Below are 22,451 nucleotides of genomic sequence, written 5' to 3' on the forward strand. Positions count from 1 at the left end.
GCAGGCATTTAACTGCCTTTATCAACCCCCCCAGAAACTACTGAAGAGGAGGAAATCAAGCTTCTTTTACAATGTTTGAACTTCCAGGTTTACCCTTTCGCTTATCATAGAAGGGCTGACTTTACCAATACAGCCAGAGAAGTGCCTGTATGTAACGGAGGTGTCTATAGCTCTCAAAGGCTAGTATGTTGTATTTTAATTTCATTATTTCTCCACAGTTCATGTTGTTTTCAAAACTCAATCACCTCCCCAAGTCCCATGAACTCTCTCTGAGCACACAAGTTATTGAGTATTTACTGTGCCAGGCACTACAGTAGGAAGTGGGGGTAAAATAATAAATTTTTCTTGCCATCAAGTGAACAATCTTACAGGGGAGACAGTTTCAGTCATGCTACAATAGCACTTCTACAATTTATTTCACAGTGAGTCCAAATAATGGCTCAAAGGAGGATAAAATCAACTCAACTGTAGAGGTTGAGGAGGAAGAGATATGGCAACAAGGTCTTGAGAATGAAAAAGAAGGAATTTAGCAGTGTGTGTATCTGGGGGTGGGTTGGTGATGGAGGCATTTCAAGCAGAGTAAATGTGGGCACATATTTGTTTTCACGTGATCTATTACCCACCACCCAACTGAATGTAGGATAGCGTTTAGCAAGTTGTGTGTGTGTTTTTTTCCACTGAAAAAAATGAGTGATCTGGTCTAGAGAATATGAGAATGGTCAAGAAATAGGGCAGTGCTTCTCAAACTTTGGTAAGCATAAGAGTCACTTGGGGTGCTTGTTCCTAGGCAACACCCTCAGAGTTTCTGCTTCAGGAGGTCTGGAATGGGGGAGAGAAATTCGCATTTTCAGTAACATTTACCCCCAGCTCCCAACCCTATTGTGACTCTAATATAGGTCCATGGAGCAGAGATGGAAAAGAATTTGTGGATACTTATACCCTGGTTATCAACAACCTGCAGCTCACCAAATAAACCTTGAGGTACACCCCCTGTCAGCCATCAAAAGCTTTTTAACCAAACTTAACCTGTGTTGCTCAGACCTGTAAGTTAATTTTCAGGCAAATATGCTGAGAGAAAAATAAATCTTCCTCCTGAGACTTAACAGGTCTTGGTTTTTAAGTATTAGCATGTTTTTCAAGTGCTGTGAAGCTCAAAAGTGCTAAAAAGCCTCCAGGATTAGTCATTTCTCTAAAAAAAGTGTCCAGCGGCACAATACTTATCTTGGAAGATGAAATTTTCCATGTAAGATATTTTTTCTACATTTTGTAATCATAGATGAGAATTTATACCAACTCTACGTTTTTAGCTATTGAATGAAACATTTCTAAACTGAGTTGAAAATAATTCCAACATGCCTTTGACACCCACTTGATCTAATTTAACTCCATTCGTCTCTCCCTTACTTACCCTTTATGTTCTTGAGCATTCCAGCTGTTAACATTAAATCTAATTTTGGGATGTCAGCCCATGTCAAAGCAAGCCTTAATCCTTTTAATGATAACCTATCACCAGCTCAAGGCTGCTTTATATCATCAGATATAACGACGTTTCCAACCCTGCGGGCATGGAGAGTGATTATGTACGCATGAATGCTAGAGCTTCCCTATAATACTGCTTGGTGTAGACGGGAATTCTATATGGGGTGGGTAAGGATTGAACTCCATCCAAAGTGCTTTGGTTGCAAAAATAGAGAAAGGTTTTGTTAGAAGATGGTAGCACTGCAGAACTATTGGAAAGAACGTTGGCTATCATCTAGTCCTACGTCTTTATTTTGTGTGTGTTTGAGATTAAAATGTCATGATATACAGTTAATGACAGAGGTGTTGAAACGAGAACCAGGCAGGAAACGTTAAGATCCATAGCCTAGCACTTTGTTAATGGAGCCATATGTCATTTACTTTCTTCTCTTAAATGAAATGGGATTAAAAAAAAAAAAAGAAAAGAAAAACTACCACTGTTCTTACTCCTCCCATTTAGACAATTTTGGGGGTGTAAAGAGCAACTGTCTTGAAAGTTTGGTATAGATTTTTCTTGCTTTCCCACCAGATACACCTCAAATATAGAAAACTGGTTAATGAAACAGGCCATTGTCATAGTCCTTTTTGGAAGCAACTTGTAGAAAAGTATGGGTGACTTTTAAAAAATTTTATACTGGGACATTTAGCTTTGTTATAGTAAAACACTACTAAAGAATTCCCTGTTTATGAGAAAGGTCACCACATAAAAATACATATTCTTGCCATTTCATTTTGTGCTCTTGGTGTACTATAATTGGAATTTTAGAAGGATTATATTTTAATGAAAGAAATGAGAAATAACTTTTAAATGAGGGTGGATAGACATTATAAATAAACTACACAAGTTAAATGTCCAGTGAAATGTTCACCTTAAAAAGCCAATAATTAATGAAACATGATTAAAAAGAAAGCATTATTTTATTCATATTATGTACCTTGGCACTAAGGTTAAAAGAATAAGTCATAATATTTTTCCTAAAGGAGCTCACAGCCTGGAGTGGGGTGGGAGAACGACACCAAAAATGTTAAGTATAAATGCTACAAGAAAATTAAGTTCAAAGGCGTGTGCAACATTAAGGGGAGAGTAATTAACTTTGTTTTGGAAATTGGAAAAGGCTTCAAGGAGGGTATAATGTTTGAAACAAGTACAAGTTCAATTAAAAAATGCCAAGCAGATGATTTTTAAAAGTATAAAGACAGCAGCATGGCATTTTTTTGTTTTCTGAACACTAAAAAATATCTTTTTTTAAGCATGTTTAAAATAATCATTTCTATGAAATAAACTTTCTACTTCTCATTTCGCCAACTGCAAAATAATGCCTTCTTTTTATTTTTATTTACTGTTTTGTCAATTTCTCATGATGATTTTCCTACATCATTTATTTGGACAGACGTTTCTGGAAAATGTCTGCATTTTTCTCTAGAAGAGTCACTTTATGTTCTTTTCCTATGATTCAAATCATTGTCTTTTTTCCCCTTTCCCATTTATTTCATTCTCTTTTTCATAATATTTCAGTACTCAGGTATCAAGAACTGAGAACAATAATACAAACTGATATCTTTATCTTTTATCTTCCTATACATACACCTTTATTTACAAAGATAAAGGTGCTGACTATAAATACTATTATTTTCATGCACAAGAGGGGAAATCTGGGGTTAAGGTGTTTTCCAGGGGTACAGGGGCACTTTGTGATACACGCAGAAACACAATCCTAACCTCCTAGGTCAATGGTCATTAGATCAATTGCTGAACGTTTCAAATGCTGCCCAAGATGTGTTGCAGCACTCTCACTGACAGGTTCCGAGAAAGGTTCGTGATGTGAGATCCTGAGAAGGAAGGAGTTAAAGGGAAGAAAATTGTAGAGGATTAGATTGATCTCAAGGGATTTGGAAACTAGGCAGAGGATCTGAACATGAAAGGAAAGATTTGATTCTGTGCTGAATTACAAGTTTTAAGGAAATTAGAGTGTAATTTTGTTCAGCTACAGATAAGGATCCACAGACTAAATTAGTGAAGTTATTATAACTATTATCGTTTAAAATCATCACTAAAAAGCATTTCTAAAACTGTGTCAACTATGAACAATCACCTTGAGGTACATGAACAAAATGAAAAACCTGGGGAAAAAACACAGCAATAGCAAACAGTGCACATTAAACATCAGATGCACGGGGGGAAATCTAAAAAACATGTCATTGAATTATGCCTTTTCTTCAGCCTCAAGAAGAAGGGAAGGGGCAAATCACTGCTTTATTTACATGTCTTACGAAAGCATCTCAATGTACCAGCCAACCTTCTGATTTTTGAGACAGTTGGTAGAGTGCCTTGGATTCTCTCACCTTACTCTTGAGAAGAATGCCACATTTCACCAGGCCCCAAAGAGCAACATTTTGGTTTCTCCCTGTAGCCCATTTGTTAGACTTGCCCTTGACTCAGTCACTGATAATGCCCTCAACCTCGGTTAAATAAACTTGGTATATTGGCTGAGTCAGTTAGTGTGATTGCCATCCACTGGTTAAAGTTTCTAGGAACAATCTGCCCTGCAAAACAAACAAACAAACAAACAAACAAAACAACCCCAAAACAACAGATAGATTTTTTCCTCTGTTGCCAAGTAAATATCCCATTTATCTGATTTCCGAGTGAATACCTATTTCCCATAGGGATATGCTCATATAAAGTTAAAGTGGGCTTCTGGTGAAAAAAAAAAAAAAATGGTGAATTGATCACATACACTCACCTCTGTGTTGTTACAGAATCTCTCACAAACATAAACCCTCTAGGACAAAGAGAACAAGAAAGGAGAATCTGGACCATAGCTGGATAGCAATAACTGATTTAGCAGATACAAGAAAGCTGAATAATAAATCATCATTGGGAAAACATGGAAGCACACTAATTTGCATTTCAGAATCTGCAATGGTTCAGTGATTCATGACCCTAGCAATTCTGGATGTGGGATCCAGTTGGGGCTAAAAAGAAAGTATTCAGAGTGTGAAAGGATCAGAGAAGAATCTCTTTCGTTCTTTGGAAGAAAGTGGAAAAAAGAAACTTCTTTAAGAATGCCGTATTTCCCCAAAAATAAGACCTAGCCAGACAATCAGCTCTAATGCGTCTTTTGGAGCAAAAATTAATATAAGACCCGGTCTTATTTTACTATAATATAAGACCAGGTATGATATAATATAACATAACATAACATAACATAACATAACATAACATAACATAACATAACATAACATAATATGGTATAATACCAGGTCTTATATTATAGTAAAATAAGACCGGGTCTTATATTGATTTCTGCTCCAAAAGACGCATTAGAGCTGATTGTCTGGCTAGGTCTTATTTTCAGGGAAACAGGGTAGCAATTGTATCAGAATTCCTCAAGCAGGCCTGGTTTATTGAAAATGAAGAGCAGGAATACATTAAAACTGAAAGAATCCAAAGGTGGTCCCGGGTCAGCAATGAGCCCCTATCTTAGCTTCAGTACATCCTGGGATATTGCTGCTTTGCATAAAGCAATAACAGTTAAAAGTGTGGATGGAGCAACCATCACTGATATTCTAACTAAGAGAAGCAGTGCACAGCATCAACAGATCAAAGCAGCATATCTCCAGGAAAAAGGCAAGCCCCCATGAAGCTCTGAAGAAAGCCCTTACAGGTCACCTCGAGGAACTGGCTTTGGCTCTACTAAAAACTCCAGCCCAGTTGGATGCTGATGAACTCTGCACTGCCATGAAGGGCCTTGGAACTGATGAAGACACTCTGAATGAAATTTTGGCATCAAGAACTAACAGAGAAATTAACAGAGTCTATAGAGAAAAATTGAAGAGAGATCTGGCTAAAGACATCACCTCAGACACATCTGGAGATTACCAGAAGGCTTTGCTTTCTCTTGTTAAGGGTGACCCATCTGAGGATTTTGGCATAGATGAGGACTTGGCTGAGTCAGATGCCGGGGGAAAGGAGAAAAGCGACAGATGTGAGTGCGTTCAATACCATTCTTACACCAGAAGCTATCCCCATCTTTGCAGAGTGTTTCAGAAGTACTTCAAGTCCAGTCAGCACGACATAACAAAGTTCTGGAGCTGGAGATGACAGGTGATGTCAAGACATGCTTCACAAGGATTGTGAAGTGTGCCACAAACAAACCAATGTTCTTTGCTGAGAAGCTTCATCAGGCCATGAAGAGTGTTGGAATGTGTCATAAGACATTGGTTAGAATTATGGTTTTCTGTTCTGAAATCGACATGAATGATATCAAAGCATGCCATCAGAAGTTGTATGGTATCTCTCTCTGCCAAGCCATCCTGGATGAATCTAAAGATTATGGAAAAAAATCCTAGTGGCTCTCTGTAATAGTAAAGTAAAGGAGGATAGTAAACATTCCTTTGATCTCAAGCTTTTTGATCCAGAGATTTTTAAATCGTATCTTTTCATTTCATATTATAGACTTAAATAGTTTTTTCAGGATTAGTCTGGCTAACTGCTTTCTGAAAACTAAAGCCTATATTATCATTTTTACATTACAACTCTGTATAATAAAAATAAGTTTTTTTAAAATGTATTTACCCCAACTATAAAATCCCATAAACAGGTTGTTCTAGAAACATTACCTGAAAAATATGTTTATATAACAGAAAATAAAATAATTTTACAGGGAAAAAGAAAAAGGATTGGTTAATAGTCTATTTAAGAAGTTTTCATTTACCTACACTCCCTTCTGAAACCCCACTTAAATGACAGCTTAAGTTTCTGTTTGATTTGTTTTGTTTTAAGGAATAAACCCCAAATGACCAAAAACAAACAAACATTTTTTTCAACATACTTTCTGTTAGCATCTTTTCCTGGGTATTTTACCATTTTTAAACCATTATAAATAGTATATTCTTAAATTTTTATTTTCTATTTTTTGCTTGTATACAAAAATGTTACTGACTTTTGGTTATTGAATTTGTAACTAGCAACTTTGCTAAAAAATCTATGATTAATATAATAATTTGGGTAGGTTCTTTTGGGTTTTCCAGTTTGTACACCATCATTTTATCTCTGAATAATAACAATTTACTCCCTTCCAATTCTTATGGATTTTCTTTCTTTTTCTTTTTAAAACTCTTATTGCACTAACCGTGTTATTTAGTCCAATGTTGAACAGAAATATTGGGAACAACTATAATGGTTTACTATTGATGATAATGTTTGCTATAATGGTTCTTCTATACACCATCTTGTTCAGGTTAAAGAAATTCCTTTTCTGAGAAATTCCTTGTCCACTGAGAATTTGTGTTAAAAATGATTATTAACTGTTATCAACTGCTTATTCTGCACCTATTGAAATTATTATATCATTTTCTCCTTTTATGTAATGTGATACATTACTGAATAGATTTTTCTAACATTAAATCAACTTGTAGTCCTAGAATATATGCAACTCAGTGATGATAGAGTACCCTTTTATGCTTCGCTGAATTCAATTTGCACATTTTCTTCTTTAGAAAGTTTTTTGCTCTTGCTTTAAAAGATTGGCCTGTTTTTCCCCTTCTTTTACTCTTTTTATTTTTGATAACAAAAGAAATTTGTTATACTATAAATTAGGAGTTTAGGTTTGGAGTTACCTGTTTGTGAATATTTTGTTAAAATCTCCTGTGAAATCATTTGATCCTGCTATTTTCTTTGAGGGGGAATTTTGGACTACTGATAACCGTTCTGATTTTTATTTCTAACCAATTTTGAGTCAATTGTGATGAATTTGTATTTTGTTCATTTCACCTGTTTTCAAATATGTTGACATTAAAGTCATTTATATTTCATTATTTTTTTTAATATTTTTTAAAAGTTTATTGGGTTGACAATTGTTAGTAACATTACATAGGTTTCAGGTGTACAATTCTATAATACGTCATCTATATATCACATTGCGTGCTCACCACCCAAAGTCAGTTTTCCTTCCATCACCATATATTTGATCCCTTTTAGCCTCATCTACCACACTACCATTTTGATCTCTGCTGCCTTTTTAGTTATGCTCTCTTTTCCATTCCTAATATATTGTGCTGTCTCTTGTTTCTTTAACCAATCGAGGTGTGTCAATTTCATGTCTTTTTTTTTTTTTAAGAACCACTTTTGGTTTTGGTAATCCTCTCATATCTTTGTTTTTTACTTCATACTTTTCTGTTCATTATTGTTTTATTCCTTTTACATTTTCTAGGTTTATTTTGCTCTTCTTTTCCTAGTGTCTTAAGATAAATGCTTATGCAATTGACTTTGAGTTTTGCTTTTGTTCTAATAAAAGTATTTTTGGCTTTAAATTTCCCTCAAGATTTTTGGTTACATTCCAGAAGTTTTGAAATGTAGTGTTTTTATTAATGCACAGCTGCTTCTGTAGTTGTCATTTATGATGACTTTTGTTCATGGTTGCTTGTTTCCTCGTGCATTAATCATTTTTGTTGTGATTTCATGATCTTTGGATTTCTATCCAAAGGTATTCTTTGAGGCCTGCATTTAAAGGGCATTTCTCTGCAACAGTAGTACCTGAGGAATTACCAGCCAAAGATCCCTTTAAACTTAATTTTCAGTTTGGGTTTTTTTCCGGCATTATAAATTTTAGTGGCAAACCCATGTGAATATGACTTGTAGTTAAGAAATCTCAAAGGAGGCTTTCTTCTTTATTTCTGTTCCGCCCAGAGAGAAGGTTGAGACATGCATGTTTCCTTGTGAGTCAATTTGTTTTCTCATTCACCCACTGTGGGTTTTGCTTTTTAAGTGGTCCTGGTTTCCTGCAGGCATCTCTGACCCTAACTTCCACTCTGCTCTGGCCCCTGGTTTTGGCTTCTGTTTCTCAAACACATGGCCAATTAAAACCCAGATGAAGCTATTATAATTGGCAGATATCCTTAGGGATGATGCCAGCTCCAGTGCTCCCCTAATCCTCATGGAATCACACTTTCTCATTGCTTGTCTCCTCCATTTTCATTTCTTAACTGCTAGCTCAGCTCAGCTATGTTCTAAGAAAGATTTTTAAAGACATTTTACTTTGTGTTATTTTTCTTGTTCCTGAAGGTATTTCTCTGCATATATAGTCTGTCATACTTCTAGAAACAGAAAGCCCAATTTATGACACTTCCTGTTGTAACAATTTACAGAAAACCCAGATGAGTTTGCATTAAAGAGACATAACTAGAAACTACATAAATATGGTGATTTCCATTTAGTTCGATTCAGCAGATAAATTATGTCATCAAAGTCATAGATTACGTCTCTCTTTACTCTGCTTTTCATGATGTCAGCTTAAATCCAGACCCATCTGTCTCCCTGACATGATCACAAAATGGCTGCCAGCTACATGCAGAGTTACACACGTCATTATTCACATTCTGGTAGAGAGAGCCATTCCCCTCCCTAACCTTCAAGCTTTCTGAACATTTCCGAATGGGTAACCACTGCACCAAATCCTATAGCCACAGAAATAAAATGCTCTTATTGACTTAGTTCCTTGAAACACACTTGTCCCTTGTTTAATGACTGATTCCTTCCTGAAACCCTTGATACTAAGTGAAAGTCATTAAATGGAACACATATTTATGTTAATTTTAAAAGAAAAATTGTGGTGCATTTCATCCCAATTCAAGATACGTAATTATTTTATAGGTAGCAATTGAACAATGCAAATAAGTTTACATAGTTTTTAAACTCTAATAATTTGACAGTAAAGAATGCAAGTTTATACATAAAATAGGGTATAATAAGGGTTTGTTTATTCTTTTTTTTTCTGCACTATTTTCTTCAACAATTGTTCAACTTTTTGGGACTCTTGATCTTGCACTCCAACTGTGTTTAAAAGTAAAAGTTTACATCATAGGAAACCACTTTTAGGATAAAGTAAAAGCTAAGCAAAAGAATGCTGTGAAACACATGGAAATAGTATATGTTCACAACAAAGAGTTGTTGAAGCTGCAAACCCTTTATCCCTCTCATTTGGCATACATAAGCAAAGTCAATTGTTTGGGGTTTATCTAAACATTACACGCAATTCAAATTAGATCCATATGATATTGTCTGACTAGAAAAATGTGGTGTTGAGTAAATTGATGAGCATGTCTTTGCCTGAAATCATCATCTCAAAAATATTACTTATTATTTTTGTTTCTTCTTTCATTATTTTTATTTCTAAAACAATTTTATTATTTCTTTTATTGTTTTATTACTTCTCTTGTTTGTTTAGAGTGTTTTAGGGTACAAAGGAAAAGCCTCATGTAGGACAAAGGAGTTGTCTGAAAATGGTATTACTTTTCAAGAACTATTACAGCAAAAGCAGAACATTTTATGGGTGGTAGGTCTGTACTGTGGCAAAAGAGATAGGTTTTACTCTGACTGAGACTAATCAGGACTTGTCCTTGAAGATCAGTCTCTACCAACTTCATGGCCACTACACAAAGTAGGAGGAAGAGAATGAATATCAATGAGATAATCACAGTGTCCTGTTCAAGCAGCTTTATTGCAGTATTCCCCTAAATCAAATTCAGTCTACACTGAGATCCCACTCACGTCAATGATGGGACATTTCATTTCTGTAATCGTTGGTGTTCCCTCTCTCTCTATGCTATCAGGCATTCAGAAAACCCGGGAGGTGCTGATAAGCCACAACAGTCGCTGGTATTGACACTGCTCCTTGTCCTTAATGATGCTGTGAAGCATTATCTTCCAGTATTCATCAGGCATTCAGCTCTGGGTAGACTGAAGGGTGAACCCCTCAGCCATTCGCTCCACCAACCCTGGACCCTGCCTTTGCTCACCAGGCCACACTATACAATGCCCAGCTTCCTTGTCTCACTTCTGCTCTCCTTCCTACTCTGTTCTGGCGTCTCTTGTTTCCCATCCTAAAACTTTGTGTCCGATTTTCTTGCTTAAAATAGAAAACCAAAACCAAAAAGACTTTATTGTTATAGGATTCACATACAATACTATTCACCCATTTAAAGTGTATAAAGTCTATAATTCAATGGTTTTTAGTATATTCACAGAGTTGTTCAGTGATCACCACCTCAATTTTAGAATGTTCTTATCGTCCCCCAAATAAATCCCCAACCCTATTGTCTGTCATTCCCCATTTTCTTCCAGCTCCCCCACTTTATGAAGCCCTAGGCAATTACCGATCTGCTTTCTGTATGTAGATTTTCCAATTCTGGACATTTCATATAAATGGAGACGAAATATACAGTCTTTTGCATCTGGCTTCTTTAACTTGGCATAATGATTTGCTTTTCATTTCAGTTATAGTGTATATTAGTAGGTAGTTCCTTTTTATGTTTCACTAATAGTCCATTACACAGATCTACTACATTTTGTCTATGAATTCACCAGTTGATGGACATTTGAGTTGTTTTTAATTTAGGGCTGTTTATTAATAATGCTGATATAAATTTTGCAAAAATGCCTTTGTGTAGATGTATGTTTTCATTTTTCTTGGATAAAATCCTAAGAATAGGATTAGTGAGTTGTATGTTAAATTTATGTTTAACTTTTTAAGAAACTGTTATGTTGTTTTCCAAAGTAGCTATTGTATTTTGTATTCCCAGCAGTGTTATAAGGGTTCCAGTTTCCCCACATCCTCACCAATACTTATGATTTATCTTTTGAATTATAGTCCTTCTAATGAGTCTGTAGTAGTATGCATTATATTTTAAATTTTTTAATTAGTCAGCTACATTTAAAACTTGAGACAAAAATCTAGGCATCTGGCCTTTCTGGAAATATCCAGATGTTTTGGCAACACTGGGTCTCAATACTGTAAGGGAGCAATTGGCTGGAGCTGTGTAGTTGCCATCCTCTTTAGACTGGCATGCTCTCTCCAGTTTATTGGAGTCACATCTTATTTTATAAGCCTGACACTAAGGGGAAGTGTCAGTTCTCATTTTTCATCATAGTTTGTGCTGTTGTTTTTCTGGAGGTAAGAAATGTTTTGTGTATCCATGTCTCTAGCAAAAGTGGAAAATGAGACAGAGACTGAGAGAGCAATGTAACTCAAGAAAAGTAGGAGAGAGCAGAGTTTTTTGTTGAATTATAGTCTATTCTTACATGTTTAATACACAAAGTATATCTTTGTCAAAAGAATGCAATTTAAGGCATTGTTATGAACAACCATAGAAAGACAGTGCATGATGGAGATTTTAATGAACTGAGACATATAATAGAAATTTCAATGAAGTTCTATTTTGAAGCCAAATAAAGTAACGCTGCCATGAAAAGTAGTTATCTATTAATATAAATATAAAAGATCTTATAAATATTTTAAAAATATATCTTTTTATTATTTTATTCTTAGGAAAATTGTGTGTGTGTGTGTGTGTGTGTGTGTGTGTGTGAGGGGGGTTGTTTTGTTTTGTTTTTGCAAGGAATAACCTACCACACTTTAAAATCAGTTTTCAGAATTGGAAATTATAGGAATTCCCTAATTTCGAGTTGAGGATACAATTCCAAACATGGTTCTCTACTTCAAACTTTTTAAAAATAAACTAATTGTTGTTCCTCTTGTCTCTTACAATTAATAGAATGAATATTAGCGTGAATGAAAACTTCTCAAATAAAATTATATAGCAGTATATGATGCTGAAAGCTAAATATGACGATGTTGGAAAATAAGATTTCTTCAAATGTCTTGAGAATAGTTACTGTAAATATAAAACCAAATGATGTTTGGAAGTAACTACATTTGGGTACATCTGTTCTCCATTATGAAATGGAATAAAACTAAATATTGTTCCCAATTAAGGGATTTAAGACCAAATTCTGGACTGTCCCTTTCAAAGAGAAATACAAGACCTAATACATCTTCTGCAGAAAAAAGAAAGACATTAGTTTTCTAATTCTAAATCAGAGGAATTGGATTTAGAATTTTTTAAATTAATATTTTTATTTTGAATTTAATCTACAATCCAACATATCATCATATCTGTTTAGATTTTGCAATGCAATTCTAATTTAGTAAAAATAAAGAATGTTGATTCTATTTCTGGAATTTAAATATTCCTGTACTTAGAGTGCTACACATATTACCAATCTAGTGTTATATTACCTACCTGGATTTTTTGACTTTTTATTTTTAAAACCCGTGTAAAAGGAAAAGTATTCAGGGATCCTTTGTAGGTCGTCAGGATGGGAGAATGCATAGGAACTGTGAACAGATGCTCAGAAATAGAGAATCTTCATTTGTTGAAGATAAGAGCGCAGAACAGACTAGTAGGAAGAGGGAACTCCTTCCGCTAGTGAAGAAGGGGGAGACCCAACCTTTATTTTAGTCAGCAGGATGGACCCTCCAGCATGAAAATATTTGAGGTTGGTTGAGTAGGTAACTAAGAGAGGCAAGAGAAAAGTCTTAAGTTATGTTTGCTTGCTTGTTGGTTGGGAGTAGCTCAAGGGCTGTGGAAGCTCAATACAGGATCCTCACTCATCTTACAGCAGCCCCCTTGGGCCAGCACATAGAACCCTGCTTCTGCAGGGGGCAATGCTTGGTTCTAGCACAGGGATAAAGATGCTTCCTGTTTTCTGTACAGATGATTTCATATCAGTATTTACAGGGGAAAGGTCCCTGCTTCTGATCCCTGCAGCAATTGGCCTGTGCTCTCAAATATGTGTTTTGATTACCCTTTTTATCTTGGCATGAGGAGCTGAAACTGGCACTTATTAGTCGTAAAGTTATTCATTCTGCTTTAAATCCAACTGCAGTGCTCAACTCCATAACCTCCTGTAGCAGTGGGTTTCACAGGTTGGCTAAATGTAGTACAAAGTAATAGTTTCTTCGCCTTGCTCTAAATTTATCAGCCATTAATTCTACCAGATGACGTTTTGTTCTTCAGTGACATTATGGAACATTCAGTTCTTTGGCTGAGACTACAAACAAAACCCTCTGTCAGGCTCTCACACACTAAATAATCACCACTTGCCATTTCCCCTTTAAATATGTCAACCTGGTTTGATTGACATGGAGAAAATCTTAAATCCTTCCCTCTAATTTGCCATAATTGTGTTCAAATGTTACTCTCCTCTTCCAGTCTTTTCTTGGGAATCATTTCAAATGCATATTTATTCTTAGCTGTATGGGGGGGGGGTGGCTATTTTGTAGGATTAGGATTAATTTATGTGAATAGTACACTGAGGGCTTCTAGAAAAGTATCAAGTGTCTTGTGATGATGACGACTCACAATAAATTGTCTTTGGCCAGCACTTCATCCAGGAAGTCGGTGACAGGACACATAACATGATTTTAGAGCAACTGAATTGATTCTATGCCTGCCATACCTCCCTCCCCGGCCGGTTCTTGTACTCAGTCTGATTTATGATCTACTGAGGCTCCGTCTCTTTGATTCCCCACTCCAATGAAACTCCTTCAGAGAGGGGTGTTATTTAAAGTACTGCCAGCCATTTTCTTCTGAGCACAAACTGTGATGATGTATGATGCCTCTTTTCCTATAAACTAGTCATTTTCAAATCATGTCCTGCAGAATCCTGGTGTCCCAAGGGGATCGTAGGGATCACCCTGCAGGATAACAGATCAGATGTGCTGGGTTTCAACAGTGCAACTCTACTGTAATGTGCTACAGATACTCAGCTTCTGTGTGAGATTTCATGTGATAAGCAAGTTTTACATTATTGTTATTACTGTTTTTACAACTCTGCTTTAAGTTCTCAGGTTAGACTCCTTTGCATGAAGCCAAGAGTGAGCCTCCAATACTTGTATGTCATTCACCCAAGTCGATGCTCTCACATTCCACATTCTCCCAGGAGTCCTTGCTTGGTCAATCTTCCCAGCACAGGACTTTGTTTCCCTCTTAGACGACAATCCAGAGCCACTCTCCTGCCTCCTATACATTCTTATTCTTGCTGCACTAGAAAGAAGAAATGAGACTAGGAAGAGAAACAAAAATAGCTATGCACATGCTTCCACTAATTCCTTCCTTCCTAAAATGTATTTGTAGAACATCATTATCCTTTGGAGCTTTGGAATGTATTCCCGTATAAGTGGACAGTATCTAGTATATCCTGAAACCAAACACTTCCCAAGACCTGGAGAATTTGAGAGATATAAAAATATATTAATCAATATAAAATCATTTGCTACTAGGAAACATGGAAAACGAATGTATTTAGGAATAATGGAAAATTCGGCATAAATTGGAACAATTTTAATATAATCAAAATAGGAATTGAAGAGAGTAACTATTAACTGATGGAGTAAAGATTATTTCTTAGCTTTGAAGAAATTGAAAAGCCATTTAAAAGACTTATAGATTTAATTCTATAACATGGAAAATTTCTAAACAGTGGAAAAAATAACATAATAAAACTAAAATTAATGAGGGGTCAATAAACTGGGACACATTTTACACAAAATTTGATTAGGGATTATATAATAGACATAAATAGTCTGTCAAGTCTGATTGTAAACAGTAGAAATCAACTCTAGGTAACTTAATTTAAAAAAATCCAGGTATAAAAGGGAAAAGACTCTCAGCAGGCAAAAGGAACAGTTGTCCACCATAGGGAGCATTCATATTAGAAAAACATAGAGAAAATACTCAATGGACAGGGAACGTGAACTGATAACTTATAGAAAATGCAATATAAAGGTAAAGAAAATATTCAAATCTTATTAAAAAAAAGTAAAATTTATACTAAGTAAGCAAGCAAAAAACTTTCTTTAATCATTAAAAGACTAGTACCCCTCAAAAATTAAGTAAAATTTGCCATATGATCCAGTCATTTTACTTCGTACCGTAGTATATAGCCAAAAGAGTTGAAAGTAAGGACTCAAATACTTGTATACCAGTGTTCATAATAACATTATTCACAGTAGCAAAAGGTGGAAGCAGCCTTAATGTCCATTGACAGATGAATGGAAACAAAATGGAGTGTATAAATACACTGAAATATTATTCAACCTTACAAAAGAATGGAATTCTGATACATGCTACAACATAGATGAAAATTGAAAACATTTTGCTAAGTGAAAACAGCGAAATACAAAAGAAAAATGTTGTGTATGATTCCACTTATATGAGATACTCAGAATAGGCTTTATAGAGATGAAAGTAGAATAGAAGTTATGAGGGGCTGAGGAGAAAGGAATGAGAAATTATTGTCTAACGGGTACAGAGTTTCTGTGTGGGAGGATGAAAAAGTTTTGGAAGTGGGCCATGGTGATGGCTGCACAATATTGTGAATGTACTTAATACCACTGAATTGTACACTTAAAATGGTTAAAAGGATAAAGTTTTTGTTATTTATTTGATCACAGTCTTTTAAAACATGAATAACTGCTTAGGGTAAGGTTGTGTTTAACTAGTGCATTTATACTGAGGGTGGGAATGTAAATTTATACAACCCATTTTGGAAAGCAATATGATAATTTTTATCAGAAATCCCCAAACTGTTCCTATCTTTCAACTCAGCTATTCTATTCCTAAGAATATAATCTTAAAGTAGTAAGAAGATATCTACATGAAGATGATCATAGCAGTATCAAAATTAAAAAAAAAATAATAACATAAATATGCAAAAAGTAGCGAAGTATGTCACCCAAACTCATGAAGCATTATGCAACCGTTAAAAATTATAATGATTATGAGACAATGTTTATGATATATTAGCAAGTAAAAACAATCACAAAATGGCATTATACTGTGAATGTAATTTTGTTAAAATGTTCTTGTCCACAACATGCATGGATGAAAACTTCTGTACTAAGTCGAGGGAATTGTGATGAATAGTTTTCCTTTCCAATTATTTTAACTGTTGCTATTTTACCGTAATAATAAAAGTGATAATATTTGACATCAAATAAAATTAAGCAAATGAAATATTTCAAATGTATTATGTTACAAAAGAGATACAATTATAAATACTTGTAGTAGAAATTGTAAGGAAAATTTGAAAAGCAATCTTACCTATTATTTCTTTTGTGAAACTAAAGATACTTAAGAAGTGATAGCTATATCTCAACTAGATAGTAATAAGAATTAACTTACAAAAACCTTTGTTATAAAATGATACACATTCTTTTAGGTCTGGAAGGAGCGTGGGGATTTGTATGATGTGCTTATATTTTGAAACGCACATTATAAAGTAATGGAAAAGGAAAATAAATTGAGATAAAGTACAAAAGGTTTTATAGATAATATTGGCAATCAAAAAAAAGACAGGGTAATAAAACGAGATCTCAGGAAGATTCTCAGATGCAAAATCTTCAAAGAAAACACCTCAGAAGTGGCAGAAAGGAGTATCAGTGTGCTAAAAATTCTCAGAATAATTACATACAATATTGAATGTCATTACCTCTAATTTATAAGGGATTCAGAACAGTGAAGAAACTGTACAAAAAGACTTTTTCAATGAGGAAATGATGTGAAATTAGGAAAAGAAAGCTGAGAACAAAGGTAGTGACAACCTTCAGAGTCGGAAAATACAGATGGTCCCTGACTTTTGATGGTTTGACTTGCAATTTTTTTTTTTCTTTTGAGGGTCAAAAGCAATGCAAAAGCAGTATGCGTTCAGTAGAAACCATACTTTGAATTTTGATCTCTTCCCAGGACAGCAATTTGTGGTACAATATTCTCTCATGATGCTGGGCAGTAGCAGCAAGATGATTTTGCCCAAATGGTAGGCTAACGTCAGTGTTCTGAGCATATTTAAGGTAGGCTAAGGCCAGGCTATGATGTTTGGTAGGTTGAGTGTATGAAATTCATTTTCAACTTACTATGGGTTTATCGAGGGCATCTGTACTTCCTTTGTGTAACACCAATCTTTCTGGTACCGTTTCCAGATATGGGTAAATTCCCAGACTCTGGAGCATCAGAACGGGTTTTAGAGATCATGTAATAAAACTTTTCTAGTTGGGTATGCAAAAATCTAGAAAAAGAACACACCCAAGAAACATAGCAAGGGAGGGCAGAGCCAGCCCTAGGGCACCTGGTGCCGTGTGGCCCCACACTGCTTGTGCACTGCCTCCATGTTTCCATGTCTGTAGCAGCACCAAGGAGAACGGAGGCTGCAACACTGCCCATGGGCCAATGCTTCCTTCATTTAATGCCTTTGCTTCCTCCCAGGGCCTTGTTCTCCAGTCACCTTCAAGGTGAAAAATAACTCTATCCTGTTGCCACGAAAGGCTCTCTGGATATTCCATGCCAATAGTATTTAACATTTATTATACATTACTATACCATCGTTTAAGACATGGGATTCCTCCTAGGAGTGTTTAATCATGTGAGATATAACCACATGAAATAAACAATACAGGAAGATAAATTATTCAGGGTTAAATCAAAGGTCAGTATACCACTCTAGAGTCTGAGGAGGAAATCAGTATGGGTTGGAAACGTCAGGGAGGCGGGAAAGGGAAAAAGAAAGCAGTTTGTTAGAGTAGGATTCAAGGATCACCTGCAATCGAACGATTGGGCAAACAAGGTTTAAAATGTAAAACGGGAAGTTAGTTTTTTCAGAAGATCCCCTCAGTGATTTTTGTGCATGGAAAGGTTTGAGAGCCACTCCCAGGGATTTGGGAGTTGGTGTAGAAAATGTCCTGAACCCGTAGCAAGAAGGAGGATGATGTGTTCCGAAACTGTCCATGGAGGCAGACCCTTTAAACAACACAGTGTGGCAACTACTATAAAAGAGATGACTCAGCAGGAAGCCATGAAGCAGAACAAAGTTTAACTGTATAAATAGAAGAAAAGAATGATGAGATTTAACCTTCTGTTACTATTGATATGAAAACAAGGCTGCCTGGCAGAAAAGAATGCAGGCTGTGCTCTGTGAATGTGAGTTAATATGATACATTTTATGACGTTTTCTAGAATTAAATAAGGTATATTTTTAAATTTTTCTGACACAACTCTTAATTCAGATGATTCACTGTTACAGAAAAAAGTGCAAATGATTTGGTAACTAGACTTAGGATTTCCTGTTTTTGCCTTACTCTGGAGATTTAAAATATGATTTTCTTTTTCATCTTATAGTTTAGCTTATCAAGTTATACGGTAACATCTGGATATCTAGTAGAAATGATTCAGTTAGTCTTATTTTTGCAGTCCAGCTGGAAAAATATGAAAGTTAGAATAAGTCATTTTGACAGTCAGAGCTTATATAGGGTCTCTTTTGGATAAAACTGGCCCCACTGCTCTATCCCGTGTAGGCTTTTCCAGAGCCTCTCATTAATCCTAGATCTCAGAGATGTGTTTGAATCTCTCCCTTTCCTCTAACTGCTCACACTCTCAAGGCCATATAATTAATTAGGATGCAATCTCCTTAGCTTTCTGGCTTTTTCTTGACCCAGAATTAAAAGATCACATACCCTTTTTTGTTTTGGGGGTTTTGCTACTAAATATGAAACAGAGAGTGGGGGGAAATGGACATTGGAGTGTTGAAAGCTTTAAAAAATCCCCAAAAGCTCACATAATAGTTATTCTTGTCCTATCCTAGCCTGCAAACGGGGCTGGTCACCTTTTTCTGCCTTCTTCTGGGACTCCCTGATGAAGTCTCTGTATACTATCGTCTGCATTTCTAAAAATTGGGGAGCATAGAGCTGACATCATTGCTCCTTCTCCCCTTCTTCACAGGTACAGTTCTTACCCATATGGGACTTTTTTTCTACGTAGATGTCCTGAAGAGTCAGGGGTGAGATAATAGGTAGGAACTCAGAGCACGTTCCCTTTCCCTATGTATATGTCCAGGCAAACTCCCTACCAGCCTCAGTCTCCATGTCCTCCAAGTTCACATAAGAAAGTGAATTAGTTGAAACCTACACATTGATCATGTATCATTTTTAGCACTATGGAAATTTATAATTACTTTTGAACTCCTGAGAGACATTTTCATTCTGATCATGAAAAAATACATTTTTGTTCTCTTTAGGGATGATTTCAGTTCTCTTAAATTGGGCCTTTCTGTTGTCCTAGGCTCATCTTCTTTAGTCACCTGCTCTGAGTTTTACCTTGTTTCTGAAATGCTGACCCTGTAACAGTTCCCCAGGCTTCCTCCCTTAATCACACAAATAGCTCCTAAAACTCTATTCTGGGGCTCAAAGAAAGACAAAGGGCAAGTACGTCTGCATTTTTACTCCCCTAGAATTCCTACAACTCCCTCTTCTATTACCACCTCACTGAGAGCATTTACTACTCCATTTGTGCACAATGAATATAGTCTCATTTCATACAGGATCAATTTGGTTGTGTGGTTGTGTGACAGGGAATATTAATGTTTCAGTTATCATTTATTAATTGCAAGCTTCCCATCTATTTCCCGGGTGCACCTGCCCAGTGCTGCATAAAGGTGAGCGGACCAACACTCTAGATGTGAGAAGGTGTTTTGTGCTGCTATATATATCGTGTTTTTCTAATTTTGCTATACATAATTGTTAAGTACTTTGTGAGATTTGTATTTACTTTACACACACCCTCAAGTTCCTGAAGGAATTGTGCTTTTAATAAGTACTATTATACATGTATGGAATATAAAAGCCAAATGGGCTCTAGAATACAGCTAGGGAAGAAAGAAGGCCTATTTTCTCCATTGCAGGGCATATCCTCTTCCTAAAAGATCACAAATATTTCTATGAGTCTACCCAGAAATTTATAGGAAATTATCATAGTAATGATAATAGCAGTTTGGAGCACCAAAAGTTAAAGTTTATGGGTAAATTTCTTTAATTAATATAAGTTAATTTAGAAATATACAATCACTATAGATTCAAAATGTGATCAGTAAGAACTTGTATAGGTATAGGGAAATAATCTAATTTGAAATTCTAAAGTACCTTTTATTTTAAGATCCATGCAATTTTGAAAAGTCTCACCAGTACATCAAATATTTGCTGTTAGTTGCTCCTTTGATTAAGGAGACTATTTTGAAATCTTTAGATTTCCATTCCAGTGAACTAGATTTTTTTCTCTACCAGTTTTCTTTTTTCATAAAGAGAGATAAATAAATTTAAATATTCAAACAATTACATTTTTTTTGTTTTCACATTTGGTGAAATTTTAATACAGTACTATATTGAAAATCATATGATTCTTAAAAAATGCAGTGAAATACATATAAAATTCACCACCTTAACTATTTTTAAGTGTACAGTTCAGTAGAGTTAAGTGTATTCACATGGGTGTGCAAACGATCTCCAGAACTTTGTCATCTTGCAAAACTGAAATTCTAACAACTCTCTCTCTCTTATCCCCCAGCCCCTGGCCACCACCATTCTACTCTCTGTCTCTATGAGTTTGACTGACTACCTCATGTAATTGTAATCATACAGCTCAAATAAGTTTAATAAACTATGACGGTATGTTTTATGATAAACTACATCTCCTAACTGTATTATAACCAAAATCACATGAATCCATTTAGTGTAATTATGTTACTATATTAATACATGAAAAGCATGTAAAATAGGACTTTACTTGGATTTTGACTACTAATTTCTGAATGGAGGCTTTTTAAAATGAAATTTTAAAGAAACTTCAAGAAGCTCTGAGAAAAATAAAAAAGAGAAAGGGGACGAAAACAATTTTCATTGTGAAAACAATAAGTTAGATGACCTCAGGCAGAGCAAAGTTCTTTGACACTAAAATGCTTTCCACAGAACACTTGTCCCAAAAGATATCTCATAAAAAAATAAGTTTTTATGATCATAAAATTTCTGAAAAGCTGCATAATATATCTCTTTTGGAAATTCAAATAGCGTGTTGGTATACTAAAAGTTCTAAGAAGTTCTGAACATATTTTTTTCTGTGTTTGACCCAAGTGTTTCCAAAAACTTAATTGATGAAAGAATCCTTTTGTCTCCTCATAAAACCTATAAACACTATGAAGGAAAAAGCATGGACTGTAAAACATGAGGTGGTTTCAGTTATATCTCAGTACTTGAAGACTGTTTTCAGACTTGTACTGTATCTTGATTTGACACTCAAGAGCTCTACTTTATGCCACATTTTCATATTTACTTTTGGATAGAGATTGCTGTATGCGCCATAAATGCTGTCACAGAGACATTCATTACTGTAAATGTCAAGTTGATTAAACTTTCATTTGAAAGAATGGTAAAGCAAGTCTAACAATGCACATTTTTCTTAGCTTGGGGTTTCAAATGATGACATAAATCCCAGGGGGGCAGATCTATGATCCTCTAGGCGAAAATAAAAACTGTTTAGCTATTATGCCTCCACTATATGTGAGCTATAAGCCCCATCTCTCACGATGAGAGGAATGCACGGCTCAGCTGCAAACTGATTTTAAAGTACTAGAATAAGAACAGCAAAGACAAGTAAATGAGAACATTTCTATGCACATGCGACATTAATATTACATTGAAAATCTGAGCCTATGTAGACTGTATTTAGAGAAACAAACAATGATTCCAGAAAAGACTACATAAAATACCTGAAGAATCATTGTTACTACACAAAAGTATCTGAAATTATGTACTAACCAGAAGTGTAAAGTCTTGGTTAATAACTAGGAATAACTGATGTTTCCATTGGAGGTATTTTATAAATGATTTCAAGACTCTATAGGCAATTTTAACACTTTGTAAGGCTGTAATTATGATCCATTTACAATAAGCAATTTCTCTCTGAATATTTGACAATGCATAAATTAACTCCTTCTGATGTCTTTTTCCCCAATTATGCCTGACTATGTGTAGACGTGTCTTACTTCTTTTACTAAGTTTAAGCTCTTTGAGGGCAGCAGTGATATTTGAATCAATTTGGTAGACCCATCAGAACCTGGCCCAGTATTTAGTGGAACTTTAATACACTTTGTGGGAATTAAATTGTATAACTGGTTCTATTCAGTGTATACTCAACATTTTTTAGAAAAAGAACCCTATGAAGAAAGACCAAAGGCTAAATTCTCTCAGGTGAATATAGTGATGGTGTCCAAA

At 35.3% G+C, this 22,451-nt stretch overlaps 1 long non-coding RNA gene and 1 pseudogene across 1 annotated transcript in view; both read left to right on the forward strand.

Moving 5' to 3' along the window:
* LOC141571676 (uncharacterized) overlaps positions 1-22,451 on the forward strand; it is a 152,711-nt gene that overhangs the window by 12,421 nt on the left and 117,839 nt on the right. The window lies entirely within an intron of this gene.
* LOC109446357 (annexin A1) lies at positions 1,566-5,987 on the forward strand (annotated as a pseudogene).

This window comes from Rhinolophus sinicus, linkage group LG05, assembly GCF_036562045.2.
Source record: "Rhinolophus sinicus isolate RSC01 linkage group LG05, ASM3656204v1, whole genome shotgun sequence".
Lineage (NCBI taxonomy): Eukaryota > Metazoa > Chordata > Mammalia > Chiroptera > Rhinolophidae > Rhinolophus > Rhinolophus sinicus.